We start from the raw sequence: 15,181 nt of genomic DNA, 5'->3' as shown, positions 1-15,181 counted from the left end.
CTCACCTACCAGGTCTCTTTGAGTCCCACGAGAATGAGGGAGCAGGCCAGCGGGAGGCGACCAAACAGGGGACTGCCGAAATCCAGGCAGGACGCCCATTCTCCTTTGCGATCCCTCCTTCCATCACCGCCTAGCCGTTTTCCCAAACCAGTGGCAACAATGGGCCAGAGCATTCTCAGTCAGGGAACCAAATATGTTACAGAACCAGGCTGGAACACTGGCAGAAAAACCAAGCGGCACTTGGAGATCTTGGTGGATCAGAGATTTATTTAACACCGGCGGGCTCAGAGGAGATCGTTTCTCCAAACAGCTGAGCCCCCAGTGCAATTGGGAAGGGTAATTTATAGTTGTCAGCTTCTGTATTCCTGGCAGGTTTTCGCGCCTGCGGCAAGAAGAACCCAGAAGAGGGGTCTCTAAGCTAGAGACCAGAGCTCGGTTTAGTCCCGGTGGGCCATCTTTGGCGCGGTACTTTATTTATTTCTCCAACACTTCCAGGGGAGCTTTGCATACTGCCCACAAACAGTACCCCTTCTCTCTGAGCCTCCTCGCTCAAGGCGCGCAAGATCCCCAGGCAACTTCCCTGAGCGAAGCACCCCCAGCCGCGGGAACTTACTTGGGTTCCACGTGTAGAGACTTCACAACAGCTGGGAACCGGGGCGAGAGCCAGGTGCTCAGGGGAGCGCCGAGGCCCGGGAGCCACCAGCCAGGAGAGCGCGGAAACCCGGGAGCGGCGAGCCGGAGGAGCGCGGAGACCAGGAAGCCGCGAGCCGGGGGAGCGCGGAGACCCGGGAGCCGCGAGCCGGGGGAGCGCGGAGACCCGGGAGCGGCGAGCCCGGGGACCGGAGGCGCGTAGACCCGGGAGCGCTGGGGAGCTCACAGCACCAGCAGCTGCGGGAAGCGCTGGGCGGGTGCAGCCTTGCGCCCCGGCCCGGAACGGGAACTGGACGGGAGGGCACTTGCGGCCGCGCCCGCCTGCCTCGCCTGGCAGAGCAGAGGGGCGGAGGCGGTGCCGGCCGGACGGGGCGGGGTCGGCGCTGGGGCAGCTGGCTCGCGGGAAGTCTGGAGACGCGGCGCACAGAAAAGTGGCCGCGGGCAGCCTCAAGGCGCGCTCCGCGCTGGCCGAGAGCTACCAGCCGCGGGCAGGGCCGAGTGGGCAGGCGGGAGAGTTGGCCCGGGGGTGACACTCTTGGGAACTCCTTGCGCCACGGTGGCCGCGAGTCCAGACCCTCCCCTTAGTAGTATCAACCCAGATCCTGCAACCAGAGGCAAATCCTGGGCAAGACGGTGAAACTCTCGTTAAAATGGGACACGTGCGCCTGGATGAAAACTAGCTTGGAGGAATCAAACTTTTTACGACAGAGCATATACGTAGATTTATACTTTAAAAATTTTTTATATATTTATGTATTTAATGTTTTCTTTATTTTTGAGCGAGACGGAGCATGAACTGAGTAGGGGCAGAGAGAGGGGAACAGAGGATCCGAAGCAGGCAACGTGCTAACAGCAATGAGCCCCATGCGGGCTGGACCTCGGGAGTGAGATCATGACCTCAGCGAGGCCTGGCCCTCAAATAAACGAGCCACCCAAGCGCCTCTAGATTTATACTTTTTATTTTATTTTTTTTTTAATTTTTTTTCAACGTTTATTTATTTTTTGGGACAGAGAGAGACAGAGCATGAATGGGGGAGGGGCAGAGAGAGAGGGAGACACAGAATCGGAAACAGGCTCCAGGCTCTGAGCCATCAGCCCAGAGCCTGACGCGGGGCTCGAACTCACGGACCGTGAGATCGTGACCTGGCTGAAGTCGGACGCTTAACCGACTGCGCCACCCAGGCGCCCCTAGATTTATACTTTTTAAAATCTAAGTCTTTCTTTCCGTTCTTAAATGTTTTCTTGACGGTGTACATTTTATACTGTATACATTAATCAGTGATGACTCATAAAGGAGTTTTTAAACACACTAATAAGTTTCCAATAAAATATTTTTAAACGTTTTAAATGGAGAACGTCTACATAAAGCATACCTATAAAAAGTGGTCATTCACATTAAAATACATTCGGCCACGTGACCACAAATATGCATGAATATTTAAGTTCCTATCAAAAGGCTGCCTTCTGAGAGACGTATGTTCATAACTCAAAAGTAAAACTTCGCAGGGTTGCCTGGGTGACTCAGTCGGTGGGGCCTCCTACATGGGCTGAGATCGTGATTTCCCAGTTGGTGAGCTGGGCCCCCAGACTGGCTCTGTGCTGAGAGCTCAGAGCCTGGAGCCCTGTTTCAGATTCTGTGTCTCCCTCTCTCTCTGCCCCTCCCCTGTTCATGCTCTGTCTCTCTCTGTCTCAAAAATAAATAAACGTTAAAAAAAAATTAAAAAAAAAAAGTAAAACTTTGCAAAAATAAAATTGATGGGATACAAAGTACAACTTGTAAGGACCAACATGAAGACAACATACTAATCCTTTCAGTTTACCCTTGTTGTAACCTCTGGTAGAAAATTTTTAAAAATTCTCTGTTCTTCTCCGATTCTGATATGTATCTTCCATGACTTTTAAACTCTCGTATTTCCCATATACTGCTTCTGTGGCTGCATTCTGAGTAACTTCATTTCTGTCTTACCATTCCCCAATTATTTTGCAGATATTTTGTAGAGGTGTGCAGACCTCGCAACAGCTGGGAGCCCATCTGCTCTTTAACCCATCTGTGGTAGGCAGAATGGTGCACATCCCTCCCACACCCCCCACCGCCCCCATAATGTTCATGTCCTACACCTGGAAACTCTGAATATGAAAAGCAGAATTAAGGTAGCAGATGGAATTTAGGGTGCTAATCAGCTAACGTTGAGCTGGGAAAATTATGGTGGATTATCCAGGTGAGCCTTACATAGTCATAGGGGTCCATAAAAATGAAGTGGGAGACAGAAAAAGGAGAATCAGAGAGATGGTAACCAGAGAAGGATTTGGCCTGATGTTGCTGGCTTTGAAGATGGAGGAATAGGGTTCTGAGCCAAGGACCATGGTGGTTTCTAGAAGCTGTAAAGGCAACAAAATAGATTCTTCCATTGAGCCTCGAAAGGAACAGTCTTGCTGACACTTTGATTTTGGCACAATGAGACTCATTTCAGACTTCTGACCTCCAGAACTGTAAAAAAATTAATTTGTGTTGTTTTAAGCCACTAAATCTATGGTAACTTGTTACAGCAGCAATAGAAAACCAATACACCATCACTTAAGTTCTTACTGTTAACAATATATTTACTTTCTCAACATCATGGTTCTATTTCTAGTACTCTTGGTCATTTTTAAAACTTTTTTAACATTTATTTTTTTGAGAGACAGAGAGAGACAGAGCCTGAGCAGGGGCAGAGAGAGAAGGAGACACAGAATCTGAAGCAGGCTCCAGGCTCCAAGATGTCTGCACAGAGCCCAATTACAGGGCTTGAACCTATGAACTGTGAGATCATGACCTGAGCAGAAGTCAGACACTCAACAGACTGAGCCGTCCAGGCGCCCCTCTAGTTTTCCAATAGTCTCCTGTTCTTTGCTGATTCCATCACTTGTTCTTTCTTTTCTTTCCTTCCTCCCTTCCTCCCTTCCTCTCTCTCTCTCCCTCCCTCCCTCTCTCTCTTTCTCTCTCCTTTCTCTCTCTCCTTCTCTCTCTCTCTCCCTCTCTTTCTCTCTTTCTCCCTTCCTTTGTTTTCTTTCTCCCCTTCCTTCCTTCCTTCCTTCCTTCCTTCCTTCCTTCCTTCCTTCCTTCCTTCCTTAGTGGTGGGTTGGGCAGAGGGAGAGAAAGAATCCCAAACAGGCTCCATGCCCAGCACAGAGCCCGAGGTGGCTCTCCAGCCCACAACTGTGAGGTCATGACCTGGGTGGAAATCAGAAGTTGGGTGCTTAACTGACTGGGCCACCCAGGTGCCCCAAATGCCATCACTTTAAAAAATACATAGTTATTTTTTGTTTTGTTTTTCATTAAAATTTTTATTTTGAGATAATTACAAATTCACGTGCAGCTGGAAGAAATAATGCAGAGAGATCCATTTACCCTTAACCCAATTTCTCCCAATGGTAGTATATTCCAGAATTACAGTGCAAGATCACAACCAGGGCATTGGCACTGATATGGTCAAGATACAAAACATTTCCATCATTACAAAGATGCCTCATGTTGCATTAAATCACCATTAAATCACCTTTGCACCTTTGTGTGGGTCTGGTTCTGGGTTCTGTTCCATTGGTCTATGTGTTTATCCCTTTGCCAGTACCATATAGTCTTGAAATGATTCTTCTCATTTTATTCTTCTTTTTCAAAATTGCTTTACCTACTCTAGTTCCTTTGACTTTCTACATAATTTTTTTTGTTTAATTTTTAATTTTTTTATTTTAGACAGGGGGAGGGGCAGAGGGAGAGAGAATCTCAAGCAGACTCCATGCCCATCACAGCGCCCAACACAGGTCTGGATCGCATGACCATGAGATCATGACCTGAGACAAAATCCAGAGTCAGACCCTTAACTGACTGAGCCACCCAGGTGCGTCATAATAAATTTTGGAAAATAATCTGGCTGGGACTTTTATGGGAATTGTTTTAAACCTGTACCAGAGAGAATTGACATCTTTACTGTGTTGAGCCTTCCAATCCATGAACATGGTATGTCGTTCCATTTATTTAGATCTTTGATTTCTTTCATCAGTGTTTTTTCGTCTTCAGCATATGAGGCTTACATATGCTTTGTAAGATTTACACTTAAGTATGTCATTTTAAAAAAAAATCAATTGTATATGTCGCAGGTAAGAATGTAAAATGGTTCAGCCAATGTGGGAAATAGTTTGATGGTTCCTCAAAAGGTTAAACAGAATTACCATATGATCCAGCAATTCCACTCCCAGGAATAAACCCCCACAAAACTGAAAAAAAGATACTCAAGTTCTTGGAAAATAGTGGACTAAGTGAGATCCTAAGCTTACCTTGTCCCATGGGCACACCTAGATAACAGCCACGTCAGTGCATCCAATCCAGAAAATGACCTGAAGACTGAGAGAACAGACATTCCACAGTTAATTGTAGAGATGATACATCAAAAAAGATAGGAGGGGCAGAGACGGGCTTGAGAACCAAAGTCCCAAGGAAACTAACCATAAATAGGAGGGATACCACAAGCATGGAGAACGGAAAGAAGCAGACCCTACCTTAGGTACTCTAGATATGGGGGACCTGCACTTAGAAGATGAGTCCCCATAACATTTGGCTTTGAAAACCAGTGGTGCTTAACTTCATGAGGCTTTGTAACCAGAGGGGCTTAACTCCAAGTACTTTAAAAATCAACAGGCTGGAGGGTGATAGGAAACAGTACTCACTCTTAAAGAGACAGCATAACAAGAAGCCCCAGTGAGACACAGCATAGAGACAGCAATTTGAAAAGCACCTGGGGTGTGCCCGAAGGAGGTTGATTTACTCATCCCAGAAGGTGTGCTGGAGGGGCAGGGATCTTTAGACTTCTCTAAGAATCAAAGAGCTGGCAGGAACCATTTCTCTCCACCTTCCCTTCAGTCTAGATAGCCAGACACCCGCAGGAAATAGCACCAACACTCTCCATCTACCTTGTTCATACCACATGACCCACCCCTACATTCTCCTGCAGATCTGCCCCATCCAACCTTCCCCATTAGGTAGAAGTCTCTCCAAAGAAGCTCCTGCTACATCTCATCCTGAAAGCAGCCCCTGCAAGACCATTGTCACTCCAAAGTGACTCCTGCCCAGAGAGAAGGGAAGATAACAACACACACCAGGACACTCACAATCCCAGAAGCCCATCATTATAACTGGCAGTGTAGAGAGAGTGCCCCGCTGATCAGTGCATCTGCAGCCCCTGCAGGCATCTGGCTTGATGTCTGGCCAACCCACCAACAAAAGCCTCTCATGGGATGAGGCAAGAAAAGCACCTTGCAGTTTGGTGCTACTGCAGCCTCAGAAAATGGGCTGAGGACAGGTATCTGGTCTGATTGCTGCCACCACCCCACTACAAGCCCATGACAGTCTCAGACTGACCCCTTAACAGCACAGTGATCAAACCTGGCCCACAACAGACAAAGTGACAACTGGACTGTAGGCAAACAAGGATCTGCCACAATGGTAGAGCACACAAAACTCACACAGGAGACACCCTGAAGTGCTTGGTTCTGGTGAGGAGGGGACATTGTGCTATAGGGTACTACAGGAACTCTTCTTCATAAGGTCACTCCTTTCAAGTTCAGGAGATGTAACTGAATTTCCTAATACATAAAAACAAACATGAGAGTTAGACAAAATGAAGAGACAGAGGAATATGTCCCAAAGGAAAGAAAAGGACAAAACCACAGCAAAAAAGCTAAATGAAATGGAGATAAGCAGTATGCCTGATTAAGGATTCAAAGTAATGGTCATAAAGATACTAGACTTGAGGAGCCTGGGTGGATCAGTTGGTTAAGCATCTGACTTTGTTTCAGGTCATGATCTCACGGTTCATGGGTTTGAGCCCCACGTCGGGCTCTTTGCTGACAGCTCAGAGCCTGGAGCCTGCTTCAGATTTTGTCTCCCTCTCTCTGCCCCTCCCCCCCCCCCACTCTGTCTCACTCTGTCTCTCAAAACTAAATAAATATATATATTTTTAATTTTTTTTAACGTTTATTTATTTTTGAGACAGAGAGAGACAGAGCATGAACAGGGGAGGGGCAGAGAGAGAGGGAGACACAGAATCTGAAACAGGCTCCAGGCTCTGAGCTGTCAGCACAGAGCCCGACGTGGGGCTCAAACTCACGGACCGTGAGATCATGACCTGAGCTGAAGTCGGACGCTTAACCGACCAAGCCACCTAGGCGCCCCAATAAATATATTTTTTAAAAAAGATACTTATTGGACTTGAGAAAAGAGTGGAGGACCTCAGTGAGACCCTTTACAAAGAGATAAAAATATAAAAAAGAACCAAGTGGAGATGAAGAACTCAATAACTGAAATTAAAAATATACAAGATGGAAACAATAGTAGAGTAGAAAAAGCAGAAGAATGGATCAGCAACCTGGAGGACAGAGTAATGGAAAGCAATCAAGCTGTACAGCAAAAACAAAAAAGAATAATAAAAAAATGACAATAGGTTAGGGGGATTCAGAGACACCATCAAGTGTAATAACATTCACATTATAAGGGTCCCAGAAGGAGAAGAGAGAGAAAAGGGGGCAGAAATTTTATTTTTAAGAAATAATAGCTAAAAATTTCCCAACAAAATCAACGCAAGAAGGTCCATACCAAGACAGGTAATAATGAAAATGGCAAAAAGCAGTGATTAGGAGAAAAATTTTAAAGCAGGAAGAAAAAAGAAAACAGTTACATACAAGAGGAACCCCATAAGGCTATCAGCCAATTTTTCAGTAGAAATTTTGCAGGACAGAAGGGAGTGGCATGACATATTCAAAGTGCCTAGCATTGATAGCAAGCTTATCATTCAGAATAGAAGGAGAGATAAAGAGTTTCCCAGACAAATAAAAGTTAAAGGAATTCATCACCACTAAACCAATCTTACAAGAAACATTAAACAGAATTCTTTTATTTATTTTGAGAGAGAGAGTGAGAGCAGGGGAGGGGCAGAGAGAGAGAGGGAGAGAGACCACAGAGCCTGAAGTGGGGCTCGAACTCACAAACCATGACATCATGATCTAAGCCAAAACCAAGAGTAGATGCTTAACTGCCTGAGCCACCCAGGCACCCCTAAATGGAATTAAAAAAATTTTTTTTCTTAAGTAATCACTATACTCAACACGGGGCTCTAACTCACTACCCTGAGATCAAGAGTTGCACGCCACCAGGCACCCCTAAATGGATTCTTGGAGTGGAAAGAAAAGGCCATAACGAGGAATAAGAAAATTATGAAAGGAAAACATTTCACAGGAAACTACATACATAATAAAAGTAGTAGATCAATCATATATAAAACCACTACAGAGGTAAAAGGACAAAAACAGTAAAATCAATTATATCTATAAAAATTAGTCAAGGGATTCACAAAATAAAAGGATGTAAAGTGTGGTATCATACACATAAAATGGGTGAGGGGAGTAAAAATACAGTGCTTTTAGAATATGTTCAAATTTAAGTGACCATCAACTTAATATAGTCTGCTATATACATAAGATGTTATATATGATCCTAATGATAACCACAAATCAAAGAAATAAAGAGAAAGAAATCCAAGCACATCACTAAAGAAAGCCATCAGACCACAAGTGAAGAGGGCAAGAGAAGAAAGAACAGAGAAGAACTGCAAAAATGACCACAAGACAAGTAACAAAATGGCAACAAGTACATATCTATTAATAACTACTTTGAATATAAATGGACTAAATGCTCCAATCAAAAGACAAAGGGTGATAAAATGGATAAAAAAGCAAGGCTTATCTATATCTTGCCTATAAGAGACTTGCTTCACCCCTAAAAAGACATGCAGATTGAAAGTGAGGGGATGGAAAGGTGCCTGGGTGGCTCAGTCAGTTAAGCATCCAACTTCGGCTCAGGTCATCATCTCACGATTGGTGGGTTTGAGCCCCATGTGAAGCTCTGCACTGGCAGAGCCTGCTTGGGATTCTCTCTCCCTCTCTCTCTGCCCCTCCCTGCTCTCTCTCAATCTCTCTCTCTCTCCCTCCCCCTCTCCCTCTCTACCCAAAATAAATAAATAAACATTTAGAAAAAAAAAAGAAAGTGAAGGAATGGCAAAATATTTACCATGCAGATGGAAGTGAAAAGAAAGCTGGGTTAGTAATGCTTACATTGGACAAAACAAAAACTGCAACAAGAGACAAAGAAGGAGTGATGAAGGGAACAATCCAACAAAAGAATATAACAATTGTAAATATTTATGCACTCAATATGAAAGCACCTAAATACATAAAGCAACATAAATATTAGCAGACATAAAGGAAGCAGACATAAAGGAAGAAATTGACAGTAATCCAATAGTAGTTAGGGACTTTAACACCCCACTTACAGCAAGAGATAGGTCATCCAGATAGAGAATTAACAAGGAAACAGTGACTTTGAATGACATTTTGGACCACATGTACCTAACAGATACATTCAGAACATTCCATCCCAATACAGCAGAATACACATTCTTTTTTAAGTGCACATGAAACATTCTTCAGAATAGATCACTTTTTAGGCCACAAAACAAATCTCAATAAATTTAAAAAGATTGAAATCATATCATGCATCTTTTCTGACCACAGTGATATTTAACTAGAAATCAATCACAAGAGGGGCACCTGAGTGGCTCATTTGGTTAAGCATCTGACTCTTGATCATAGCTCAGGTCTTGATCTCAGGATCATGAGCGAACTCTGTGTTAGGCTCCACAGTGCACATGGAGCCTACTTAAAAAAAAAAAAAAAAAGCAATCCAAGAAAAAATCTGGAAAGAACACAAATACATGAAGACTAAATAACATGCTACTAAACAGTGAATGGGTCAATCAAGAAACCAAAGAAGAAATCAAGTCATGGAGACAAATGAAAGTAAAACCACAATTGTCCAAAATCTTTGAGATGCAGCAAAAGCTAAGAGGGAAGATTATAGCAATACAGGTGTACCTCAAGAAGCAAGGAAAATCTCAAATAAACAACCTAACCATATACCTAAAGGAGCTAGAAGAATAAGAATAAACAAAGTCCAAGGCCATTAAAATGAAGTATATAATAAAGATGAGAGCAGAAATAAATGAAATAAAGATTAAAAAAATAGAACAGACAAATGAAACCAGGAGCTGGTTGTTTGTTCGTTTTTAAGTAAGCTCTAGGCCCAATGTGGGGTTTGAACACATGACCTTGAGATCAAGAGTCACATGCTCTACTGACTGAGCCAGCTAGGCATCCCAGGAACTGGTTCTTTAAAAGATCAACAGAATTGATAAACCTTTAGCCAGACTCATCAAAAAGAAAAAAGAGGACTCAAATAAATAAAATCACAAATAAAGGAGGAGAAGTAACAACCAACACCACAGAATTATATTTATTATTTATGATATTCTCTTACAAAGGATTATAAGAGAATATTATAAAAAATTATATGCCAATAAATTGGACAACCTAGAAGAAATGGATAAATTCCTAGAAACATATAACCTCCCAAAACTGATTCATGAGGAAATAGAAGATTTGAACAGATCAATTATTAGTATTGAAATTGAATCAGTAATAAAAAAAACTCCCAAAACACAAAAGTCCAGGACCAGGTGGCTTCTCAGTTGAATTCTACCAAATATTTGAAGAAGAGTTAATACCAATTATTCTCAAACTGTTCCAAAACATAGAGGAGGAAGGAAAGCTCCCATATTCATTTTATAAGGTCAGCATTACCCCCAATCACAAAACCACATAAAGATATTGCAAAAAAAGAAAACTACAGACCAATACCTCTAATGAACACAGGTGCAAAAATCTTCAACAAAATATTAGCAAATGGAATCCAAGAATACATTTCAAAAATCATTTGCCATGATCAAGTAGGATTTCTTCCAGGGATGTAGGGCTAGCTTGATATTCACAAATTAATAGATGTGATACATCACATTAACAAGAGAAAGGATAAAAAAATTATGATCATCTCAGTAGATGCAGAAAAAGCATTTGGCACAGTAAAACATCCATTCGTGATGAAAACTCTCAACAAAGTAGGGTTAGAGGGAATGTATCTCCACCTAATAAAGGCCATATATGAAAATCCCACTGCTAACGTCACAAAGGTGAAAAACTGAGAATTTTTCTCTAACATCAGGAACAAGACAAGGATGTCCAGTCTCACCACTTTTATTAAGCTTAGAAATGGAAATCCAAGCCACAGCAATCAGACAAGAAAAAGAAATAAAAAGGTATCCAAATTCATGAGGAAGAAGTAAAACTTTCACTATCTACAAATGACATGATACCATATATACAGAAAACCCCAAAGACTCCACTAAAAAACTACTCAAATTAATAAATGGATTCAGCAAAGTTGCGGGACACAAAATATATGCAGACATTGGCTGCATTTCTATACCCTGATAATGAAGCAGCAGAAGTGAAATTAAGAAAGTATTCCCAATTACAAATGCACCAAAATGACAAGAAGAATAAACCTAACCAAAGAGGTGAAAGAACTATATTCTGAAAACTATAAAACATCAATGAAAGAAAGTGAAGATGACACTTCAACAAATGGTATTGGGAAAACTGGACAGCTACATGCAAAAGAATGAAACTGGGTGATTCTTTCATCATACACAAAAATAAAGTCAAATGGATTAAATACCTGAATGTGAGACCTGAAGCCATAAAAGTCCTAGAAGAGAGCACAGGTAGTAATCTCTCTGACATCAGCCATAACAACATTTTTTTAGATATGTCTCATGAGGCAAGGGAAATAAAAGCAAAAATAAACTATTGGGACTACATCAAAATAAAAAGTTTCTGCACAGTGAAGGAAACAATCAACAAAACTAAAAGGCAACCTATTGAATGGGAGAAGAAAGACATATCCAATAATGTGTTAGTATCCAAAATATATAAAGAACTGATACAACTCAACACCCCCCAAACTCAAATAATCCAATTTAAAAAATGGACGGAAGGTATGAACAGACATTTCTCCGAAGAAGACATACAGACACATGAAAAGATGCTCAACATCACTCATCATCAGGGAAATGCAAATAAAAACCACAATGAGATATTACCTCACACCTGTCAGAATGGCTAAAATCAACAACATCAGAAACAACAGGTGCTGGTGAGAATGTGGAGAAAAAGGAACCCTACTACACTGTTGGTGGGAATGCAAACTGGAGCAGCCATTGTGGAAAACAGTATGAAGATTCCTCAAAAAGTTAAAAATAGACCGACCCTATGATCCAGCAATCACACTACTGGGTAGGTACCCAAAGAATACAAAAACATTAATTCAAAAGGTTACATGCAAACCCTGTGTTTATTAAGCATTATTTATAATAGCCAAGATATGGAAGCAGCCCAAGTGTCCATCGATGGATGAATGGATAAAGAAGATGTGGTACCTATATACAATGAATATTATTCAGCCATAAAAAGGAATGAAACTTTGCCATTTGCAACAACGTGGATGTTGTTAAGCGAAATAAATCAGAAAGACAAATACCATATGATTTCACTCGTATGTGAAATTTATAAAACAAAACAAATGAGCAAGAGGAAAAGAGAGAGAGAGCTAAACCAAGAAACAGACCCTTAACTATAGAGAACAAACTGATGGTTATTAGAGGGGAAGTTGGAGGAGGGGAGATGGATTAAATAGGTGATGGGGATTAAGAAGCACACATGTGATGAGCACCAGGTGATGTATGGCATGTTTGAATCATTATATTGTACACCTGAAACTAATATAACACTGTATATTAACTAACTGGAATTAAAATATAAGCTTCGGGGTGGCTGGGTGGTTCAGTCGGTTAAGTGTCTGACTTTGGCTCAGGTCATGATCTCATGATTCATGAGTTCAAGTCCTGTGATGCAGCATGGAGCCTGCTTCGGATTCTCTGTCTCCTTCTCTGTCTGTCCCTCCCCTGTTCATACATTCTCTCTGAAAAATAAATAAATACACATTAAAAAATAAACAAAAGCTAAAAAAAAAAAAAGAAAACAATCAAGGTCACGTGGGTGGCTCAGTCAGTTAAGCATCTGACTCTTGATTTTGGCTCAGGTCATGATCTCATGGTTTGTGAGATCAATCTCCACATCAGGCTCTGTGCTGATAGTATGGAGCCTGCTTGGGATTCTCTCTGCCCCTCCCTGCTCTCTCTTTCTCTCTCAAAATAAATAAACATTAAAAAGAAAAGAAAAGAAAACAATCCCATTTCCAATTGCACCCAAAGGAATGAAATACCATAGAAAAAACATAACCCAAGGAGGTGAAATATTGTACTCCAAAAACTATAAAACACTGATGAAAGAAACTGAAGATGACCCAAACAAATGGAAATATATTCCATGCTCATGGACTGAAAGAATAAACATCATTAAAGTGTCCATCCTACCCAAAGCAATCTACAGACTTAATGCATTCCCTACCAAAGTGCCAACAGCATTTTTCACAGAGGTAGAATAAATAATTCTAAAATTTGTATGGAACCACAAAAGATCATGAATAGTCAAAGCAATCTTGAAAAGGAGGAACAAAACTGAAGGTATCATGATCCCAGATTTCAAAATATACTACAAAGTTGTAGTAGTCAAAACAGTATGGTATGGCACAAAAATAGACACATGGATCCATGGAATAGAATAGAAAACCCAGAAATAAACCCACATTTCTATCATCAATTCCTCTCTAGAGTGCAAATACAATAGGAAAGATATTATCTTCAACAAATGGCATTGGGGAAACTGGACAGCTATATGCAAAACAATGAAACTGGACCACTTTCTTACACCATATGCAAAAATAAACTCAAAATGGATTAAAGACCTAGATGTGAAACCCAACACCATAAAATTCCTAGAAGATAACATAGGCAGTCATTCCTTCGTCACTGGCTATTGAAACATTTTTCTAAATATTTCTCCTCAGGCAAAGGAAACGAAAACAAAATTAAACTACTGGGACTAAACCAAAATAAAAAGCTTTTGCACAGTAAAAAAACAAGACAAAAAGCAACCTACTGAATGGCAGAAGATATTTGCAAATGATCTACCTAATAAGGAGTTAATTTTCAAAACATATAAAGAACTGATACAACCCTGGGTGGCTCAGTCGGTTAAGCATCCAACTTTGGCTCAGGTCATGATCTCACAGTTCGTGAGTTAGAGCCCTGTGTTGGGCTCTGTGCTGACCTCTCAGAGCCTGGAGCCTGCTTCAGATTCTGTGTTTCCCTCTCTCTCTCTCTGCTCCTCTCCTACTTGCACTCTATCTCTCTATCTCTCTCTCAAAAGTAAATAAATGTTAAAAATTTTTTAAAAAATAAATGCAATCATCTATACATTAAAAAAAGAAAGAACTGATACAAGTCAACACTAAAGAAATAAATAATCTGATTAAAAAATAAGCAAAGGACATCAAGAGACATTATTCCAAAGAGATACATCAAAAGATGCTCAACATCACTAATCATTAGGGAAATAGAAATCAAAACCACAATGAGATAAAACTTCACAACTGTCAGAATGGCTAGAATCACAAAGATGAGAAATAATAAGTGTTGGCGAGGATGTGGAGAAAAGGGAACCTTTGTGCACTGTTGGTGAGAACACAAATTGGTGCAGCCACTGTGGAAAACAGTATGGAGCTTCCTCAAAAAATTAACAACAGAATTATCATATGAACTAGTAATTCCACTACCTGGTATTTATGCAAAGGAAACAAAAATACTAATTCAAAAAGGTATATGCACCTTTAGCATTACTTACGATAGCCAAGATAGATACCAATATAATATATACATATATATATATATATATATATATATATATATATACACACACACATATATATATACATGTATATACATATACATATACATATACATACATATGTATATATACATGTATATACATATACAATGGAATATTATTCTTTGGTTTTAGTACCAGGGTAATACTAGTTTCAGAAAATGAATTGGTAAGGGTTACTATAATGCCCCCTGTCTCTGATAATTTTCTTTGCTTCAAAATCTGCTTTATCTGATATTAATATAGCCACTCATTCTTTCTTTTTATTAACGTTTGTAGCATATATATCTTTCCATCCCTTTACTTTCAAACTGCTTATATTGTTAGTGAAGTGAGTTTCTTGTAGACAGCATAAGGCTGGGTCATATTTTTAATCCACTCTGCCAATTTCTGTGTTTTAAATGGTGTATTGAGATTTATTGAATTTAATTATTGATATGTTAGGGTTTAAGTGTGCCATCTTATTTTTTTTTCTATTTGGTTCTATTTTGTTTTGTTTTCATTTCTGTTTCCTCTTCTATGACTTTCTGTAGGTTGCTTGAACATTTTTTTTGAATTCCATTAAAAAAATTTTTTAATGTCTATTTATTTTGAGAGAGAGAGAGAGAGAGTACGTGTGTGTGTGTGTGTGTGTGTATGCTCACAAGCAGGGAAGGGTCAGAGAGGAGAGACAGAATCCCAAGCAGGCTCTGCGTCATCCGCACAG

The 15,181-nt window shown here is 40.7% G+C and overlaps 1 protein-coding gene across 6 annotated transcripts in view; it reads right to left on the bottom strand.

Annotated features, from left to right (window-relative positions):
* The window catches only part of NOD1 (nucleotide binding oligomerization domain containing 1), a 77,336-nt gene extending 76,323 nt beyond the window's left edge, over positions 1 to 1,013 (bottom strand). For 2 of the 6 annotated variants that reach the window (XM_053218262.1, XM_027075203.2), the window contains exon 1: positions 614 to 1,011. The gene's annotated coding sequence lies outside the window, so the exon portion shown is untranslated. Of the gene's footprint in view, positions 1 to 613 lie in introns of all 6 variants that reach the window. The other 4 variants (XM_027075197.2, XM_027075196.2, XM_027075204.2 and 1 more) reach the window with 3 other exon arrangements.
* Positions 1,014 to 15,181: the final 14,168 nt, after the last annotated feature.

This window comes from Acinonyx jubatus, chromosome A2, assembly GCF_027475565.1.
Source record: "Acinonyx jubatus isolate Ajub_Pintada_27869175 chromosome A2, VMU_Ajub_asm_v1.0, whole genome shotgun sequence".
NCBI lineage: Eukaryota > Metazoa > Chordata > Mammalia > Carnivora > Felidae > Acinonyx > Acinonyx jubatus.
The sequence above is the reverse complement of the archived record's forward strand: the minus strand, read 5'-3'. Positions and strand labels throughout refer to the sequence as shown.